Here is a 7,076-nt window from a genome sequence, read left to right on the forward strand (position 1 = left end):
CCATTTGATGTAATGGCTAATGTGGAGCCACCACCGGCTCCAATTTTAATACCTTGAATGCGGCAGGTTCCGGCTTCCTTGATGCATTTAGAATTGGAAGGACTCGTTAGAATATATATGGATTTTTAAGAGACACTTTGTTATTTTAAGATTGAGTAACACTAAAGCTAGAAGTAGACCCTCAACTTTAGCATCATGTCCTCAAATAGGTTCCAGGAGCTCCCATCATGCCTTTCTGCCTTCCATGGTCTTCCACTTTATTTAATGTGTGTGTGTGTGTGTGTGTGTGTGTGTGTGTGTGTGTGTGTATGTGTCTGTGCATGTGTGTCTGTGTGTTGTGCATGTATGTTTGTGGCCATTTGTGCGCATACACATGGATGTGTGTGGTTATGCACATATGTATACATGTGTGATTATGCACATAGGTATACATGTGTGATTATGCACACGTGTATACATATGCATAGGAAGGACAGATACTGACAGTGAATGTCTTCCTCAATTGCTGTCCATTCTACTTTTTCTGTTACTGAAAAGGTTCTCACTATGTTGCCCCGGGTGATCTAGAGCTCTTTATGTAGACTATCCTGGCCTCTAACTCATAGGAATCCCCCTGCCTCTGCTTCCTTAGTGCTCTACCATATTTATTAAGATAGTTTCTATCACAAGATCCCCATGGATTGGTCTAGTCTAGATAGCCGGTTTGCCGGAAGAATCCCTGGTGTCTACCTACTGAGCGCTGGGGTTTTAACTGGGGGCAGGCATGCCTGTCTATAATTCACTCAAGTTTTTGTGCTTGTATATAAAGCACTTTGCCCGTCGAGCCATCCCTGGGCTCTGGGGGTTCCTATTTATTCACTGCAGGGTGATGAGGGATTGCTGCCCAAAGCTTCCGGAAATGTCCATTCTAAATCCGACAGCACTGGCTTGAGCCAGGCCTTTTCCAACTGTTTATTGCTTACCTGGTCCATGGGTGTCTCTCCCCAATCAAGTGTCAGAGGCATGGCTGAGACTTGGGGATCATGAGGCTGCAGACCATGACTTGTGAGTGATCTCAGGGTGATTGGGCACAAAGAGGTAGTGGCATTTAGGAGGAACATTTGAGGGTGAGATTGTGGAAACTTGGAGGGGTACGAGGAAGCAGGCAGATAACAAAGTCACCAGGACAGGACGGTGGGGCCCCTAGTGGCAGATTCAAGGGTCAGAACACCTGGTGGGGATGGATAGGTGGTCAGGTGACTTGCTAATTTGGAGCACAGTAGATGTCAGCTAGCTAGATACCTTACATTGTTGCCAGGGTGTGCGGGAAGTGACATTGTGGTGGATGACTCTCCTCTCAGGAGAGCAGGAAGCCAGGCAGGGAGACTAAAGGAAAGGACCATCACCTGGAATGAGGGGCCCGAGCAGGATGCTCAGGTGGGGAAAGGGAGTGGCGTGAAAAACAGGGTTACTGGAGATACGCTGCTGTCTCTCAGGTCATGGCATAGCATTAGGACCTGGTACCAATGTTTCCCAGATCTGATCGTCAGGCCTTTGTGAGCCATTCCTGGTAAGTGGGAGAACCATGTCCCAGCAGTCTACAGCAAGGCTAGCCAAAGAACAACAGCAGAGAGAGAAGAGGTGGCCGGGGAGGGCAACACCAAGATGAGGGGAATCGTTTGAGTGCATTGCCAACGCCTATGACTCCGACTGGGTCAGTCCCCAAGCTAGAGCCAAGAGCAGTGAGTTAAAGTGGAAGGTAGTGGAGTTGAGCTCTACACTGACAGGAAGGCCACCTCGGCTTCAGCCTGGGATGGGTAACTCTAGCAGCTGGGTGAGTGACAGGGTCTACTCATCCATGCGATGGTAAAAGAAGGTACATACCACTGTTAGCCCAGTACAGATGCTTCCCCGAAAAACTTAGATATGAAGCCAGGAGAGCTTGGGGTTAGCTGAGGCTGACCACAAACCCACTTCACTTTCAAGGGAAAGACATGCTAAATTCTAAAACTAAGTGTATTTTTCCCCTTACAATTAGTCTTAGAGGTTTTCTACATTTAAAAAGGCTTTCCTTCTCTTGTCAGATAGTAAAAGAGAGGTACCTCCCTTTGAATTTGGGTGGGTCCTTTATTTTTCCAGGGTACAGAGTAGGGAATCTACTTCCTTACCTCTGTAATACACATGTGTTCCCGGGGAGGATTTGTCCAGATCTCACATAGATACATGCTTACTGAGAAGGGGGTGAGGAGTTCTCTCTCCTCTGGGGGTTTCACCAGGCTATTTTGCTCTCAGCCCACCAAGGGTCAGCCCTGTCCACTGCCAGGAACCTGGATACAAGGGTCGTGCATCTAGACTGGGAGAGACAGACAGTGGAGGCAAGGTAAGGAAGGGCCCATCGAAGCTGGAGAGTGGTTTGCCGTGTATTTTCCAGGCCCAGGCCAGGTGCTTTCATTTGGACCAGGTGTGCTCCGTCCAGGCTCATTTTCCTCCTCAGCGGGTGCTGGGGGCCTAAGAGCCTTTGCCCCACATCTGCCTTCCTGTGCAGCACTCCACGGCAGCCCAGCCCAAGGCTGGAAGACTTCAACACCGTCAGCCTTGTCCCAGGTGCTCAGCAGCAGCCAGTGACCTGTGACACAGAACCTGGGTCGTTCCTGAGTGGTCCCTCTTCCCTGGCTATGCTCGCAGGCATTCCAGAGGAGTCTGAGCCTCCTCCACAGGCACAACAGGACCCTGAGGGCCAGGGCCAGCACCATGGGCAAGCTGATCCTTGCAGCCCCTGCTGTGTCTGTCCTCGGGGGAAATGAGGTCATAACGCAGCTGCAGTGAGGGTGACAGTGTGCAAAGGGGCTCCAGAAAACTCATCCTGGTTCCTGGTCTGCACGGTGAAAGTGAGCCAGGTAGGAAGGGAGGGAAGGAGGAAGGCGGGGTCATCAGCCCCGAAGAACTACACAGAACAGATGACTGAGAAGGCCTAGTAGGCCTAAGGACACATTGGGGCTGCCTCTCCAAGAGGGTCGTATGTGGGAGCATGTGAGTGGGGGCCCCGCTTGCTCATGTCTTCCTCTGCTGCAGCTTAGGGCTCTGGCTGATGAACCCTAACTGAAGGGAGCCCGATAGCCACCCCTGGAGGCTGGGGTGGAGAGTCACCTGAAAGTAACAGAGCTCACCACTCTGGGAGGCAATTGCCGGCCAGGTGAGTGGTCAGCTCCTCACAGAGGTTACACCACAATGAGGCGGGCTGCTTTCCATCCCTGGACGCGAGGAATCTGCACAACCAAGGCCCACATTGCGGTTTGTAGTTCAGTGGTCTGTTACAGACATCGGCCCTGGCTCTACTTGTTTCAGGGACCCTGCCCAGCTTCTGGGCTCAGCTACAGACATTGGCCCTGGCTCTACTTGTTTCAGGGACCCTGCCCAGCTTCTGGGTTCAGTGTTTCTCATTGCTTGCTTTGATGGGTGGCTGCGTATGTAAACCCAACACCCTTCACTTACCTTTATGTATCTGAAGTGGAAGGAGAACAGGCAGCTTTTACTTCACTTACCCACAGGACCTCGAGGTCTGAGGAAGCTGTGCAAATAAAGAAAACTTGCCTTCAGGGACTTGTAGTGGCCTACAGAGCTCATATACAAAGTCACTCCCTTCTCCTGTGGTCACAACACGTTGCAGAAAGTATCGAGTAAAAACAACATTCCTGTGCAGCTTGTTATACATCCCAAAAGGAAAAAAATCTATGTGAGAAACTTGACCATACCAGACTCCTCAAGGGCTCCCTGGTGGTCAGCGGCACACTAAATGCATTGTTGATCTTGGGCAGCATGAAGGCTGTGGTAACAATGCAAGACCTCGCTGGTTAACACAAATCTCACACAGGTTCAATGCTTGTTGGTATCTCCCAACAAGAAGGGGAGGGAAGGAGAGAGGAGAACAGGGAAGAGGAAGGCAAAGAGGAGTTGTCTGGGGAGGCGAGTGGTGGGAAGCACTAGGCTTCTCCTGACTCCCGTAGGCATGAAAATGAAAATGTACCCAATCTTAAGTGTGTTTCGCTGAAAAGTCATCATGCAAGAACATCCTGGGTTGATGTCGGGCATATGCCTATCATCCAAGGTCACCTAGAGACACTGCAAGTTCCAGGGCAGGACTTCTGGGGCTGACCTGTCTCAAATAAACAAAAAGGAGAACATAGGATGGTAGTTTGAATGAGGACACTCCCAAATGCTCATGGGTTGGTAGGACATTTTGGGAAGGACCAGGGGTGGCCTTTGTTGGAGGTGTGTTACTGGGAGTAGGTTTGAGGTTTAGAAAGCTCTCTCTCTCTCTCTCTCTCTCTCTCTCTCTCTCTCTCTCTCTCTTTCTCCCTCCCTCCCATGCTTGTGATCAGGATCAGGATGTAAACTCTCAGCTATTGCTCAAACATCCTGTCTCACTAGCTCCCTGCTATGCTCTCCACTATCGGAGGAGGCCACTTGTTGGTTCCCAGCTTCTCAGTCCCGAAATAACCAGACAGAAACTATATTATTCAAAACACCTCTTGGCCCATTAGCTCTAGCTTCTTATTGGCTAATGCTTACATCATAATTTGACCCATTTCTAGTAATTTGTGTATCATCACATGGCTGTGGTTTACCGGGTAAAGTTCTGGCATCTGTTTCCAGCAGGGCTCCATGGTTTCTCCCTGACTCTGCCTCCTTTCTCCCAGAATTCACTTTAGTTTTTCCTGCCTATCTAAGTTTTGCCCTATCAACAGGCCACAGCAGTTTTCTTTGCTAATTAACCAATCGTATTCACAGCATACAGAGTGGTATCCCACATTACTCCACCATGATGGTCACTTTCTAAAACTGTAAGCAAGCCTCCAATAAGCTCCTTTTCCCTGTAAGTTGCCTTGGTCATGGTGTCTTTCCATAGCAAAGAAAAGTAACTATGTCCCTGGTACCAGGGAGTGCAGGATTGCTGTGATCATCCTGGCTTTGGAGGAACGTGGATAATGTTGGTACTTAGGACTAGGAAACAGCTGACCACTGTTAAGGGCCTCAGCAGTCCACCTAGTAGGAGCTTTGAAGAACAGTCATGCTGAGAGCAAGGTTGACTACAGAGACCAGCTCAAGAGGCTTCAGAAGGGAACAATATTAAGAAATGCGCCAGAGACCATTCTTGTGATATCTTAGCCCAAACCATGGCTGCTTTCTGTCCTTGTCCTAAGAATTTGTTTGGGGCTTAAATGAAGAGTTTGGAACTGATTTCATCACCAGAGAAGAGTTTAAGTATAATATTGACTTTGTTATGTAGTTATCACCCTTAAGCAGATTTACTCTGAAAGAGTGAGGGGGGGGCAAAAAAATACAAAATGTTCTGCCTGAGGTGAAAACACCAAGAAATTTCCTGTTAGTGCGAGGTTTTGCTGAATGAGATAAGGAGAAATGGATAGAGGGAAGGGTACTCTCAGGGAAAGACCCCACCCAGCTAATCTTTCAACCTGTGAAAAGGACCTAAGGAATTACCAGTTCTTAATGAGCAACAGCAAGTAAAAGCTTATGCAAATTCAATTCAAAGACAGAGCCAGATTCTAAGCCAAGCAAGTCACCAGAGCTGGGCAATGTCGGCCACGTGGTTCTACACGATTCTGGCTTCAGAGTCGAGAAGGATGCAGGAGGAAGGGGACTGTGAACTCTTCCACTGAGGTAAAAGAGAGCTGCCCAGGCCAAGTGTGTGGTCGGCGAGTCTTGGCATGGAGGCCCAGAGGAGTTGTTGCATGAAGCGGGTAAGTGAAGTATGGATTGTAATTGAGACCCAAGATGCTGGAGAAGCCAGAGCCTTAGATATATGCCAAGGAGCACGACATACGAGGATGGAACCAGTGCTGTAGTCAACAAAGCAGGAAGGATGGAACCGCCTAAGTCCATTCACACCAGACGTGGATCTACAGGGTTTGGAGTTGACCTTGCTGAGTTTTGATCTTGTTTTGGTCCATACAATATTTCCTCACAGTGTCCTCTCTCCTCCCTTTTAGAAGCTCATGCATTTTCCAATTCTCTCTCTCTGCCTCCTACCTGTGAATAAGGACCTCAGCTCTCAGTGCCCTAGCGCCACGCCTGCCTGTTGTCGCGTGAACCACTATGATGTTTACAGACTCTAACCTTCTGGAATGTTTAAGTTCCAATAAACTCTTCTATAGGTAGCCTTGACGGTTTGGTTTGTTTACAAACATCTTGTAAGTCTTTGAGGCAAATGAGAGAGGGAAGGAAGAGAAGAACACACGAGGTCTGCCCACTGGGGACACCAACAAACTTTCCTCCCTACAGAGCTGTGGTCCCAGTAGCACAGAGAAAAGGTACACACAGACCAAGCAGCCTAAGGAAGGAGGGACTCGTTTGGGTTCATGGTTCAAGCATCTGTCATGGTGGCTGAGGAAGACAGTGGAGGTGGTGTGTGCCGCTGCTCACAATGCGTCCTCAGGTTAAGCTCATTGTTCAGGGCCGACCCTCACTACCTGAAATGGTGCTGCCCATCATCAGGATGGGTTTTCTCTCAACAGTCACACTTCTCTGGAAATGCCCTCACAGTCATACTCAGAGGTCTGTCTCCTGGGTGGGGGGGTTCTAAATCCAGTCAAGTTAACAGTGAGGAGTCAAAATCATAGGTACATCTCAGGCCATCTAGGTAGAGGCACTTGGGAGGCAGAGGCAGGCAGATCTCTGTCAGTTCGAGGCCAGCCTGGTCTACAAGAGCTAGTTCCAAAACAGGCTCTAAAACTACAGCAAAACCCTGTCTCAAAACAAGCCCCCCCCCAAAAAAAAAAACCACAAACAAACAAACAAACAAAAAAACACAAAAGAGGATGGACAACTAAGTTTGGGGGCTACAAAGGTGAGGTATATGTGGGAGAAGTTAGGGGGAGGGATTGGGATGTGACCAAATATATTAGATAAAACACTCAAGGAATTGATAGAAATATTTATTTTAAAAAAAAAGGAGTGTAGAAAGGTCCTTACTTGATTACTAAAACTAACTTCAGGAACTGGGTGACCATTTGTCTCCAAGTAGACCATGCTTTCTTGTGTGTGACCATGGTACCATATGTACCCAAAAAATCTCTGGC

General features: G+C 48.6%; 1 long non-coding RNA gene across 3 annotated transcripts; it reads right to left on the minus strand.

The window, feature by feature from the left end:
- Positions 1–2,086: 2,086 nt before the first annotated feature.
- On the minus strand, positions 2,087–6,117 carry LOC125416394 (uncharacterized). 3 transcript variants are annotated; one of them, XR_015735049.1, is made up of 4 exons: positions 6,028–6,117; positions 4,004–4,132; positions 3,472–3,547; positions 2,087–2,605 (listed from the first exon to the last, which is right to left on the minus strand). It is a non-coding gene; the product is annotated as an uncharacterized LOC125416394 (long non-coding RNA). The 3 variants fall into 3 exon arrangements; XR_015735051.1 differs by lacking the exon at positions 6,028–6,117 and adding an exon at positions 5,822–6,011; XR_015735048.1 differs by lacking the exon at positions 6,028–6,117 and adding an exon at positions 5,479–6,011.
- Between the last annotated feature and the right edge of the window lie 959 nt (positions 6,118–7,076).

Source organism: Myodes glareolus, chromosome 15, assembly GCF_982192425.1.
Source record: "Myodes glareolus chromosome 15, mMyoGla1.1, whole genome shotgun sequence".
NCBI classification, from domain to species: domain Eukaryota; kingdom Metazoa; phylum Chordata; class Mammalia; order Rodentia; family Cricetidae; genus Myodes; species Myodes glareolus.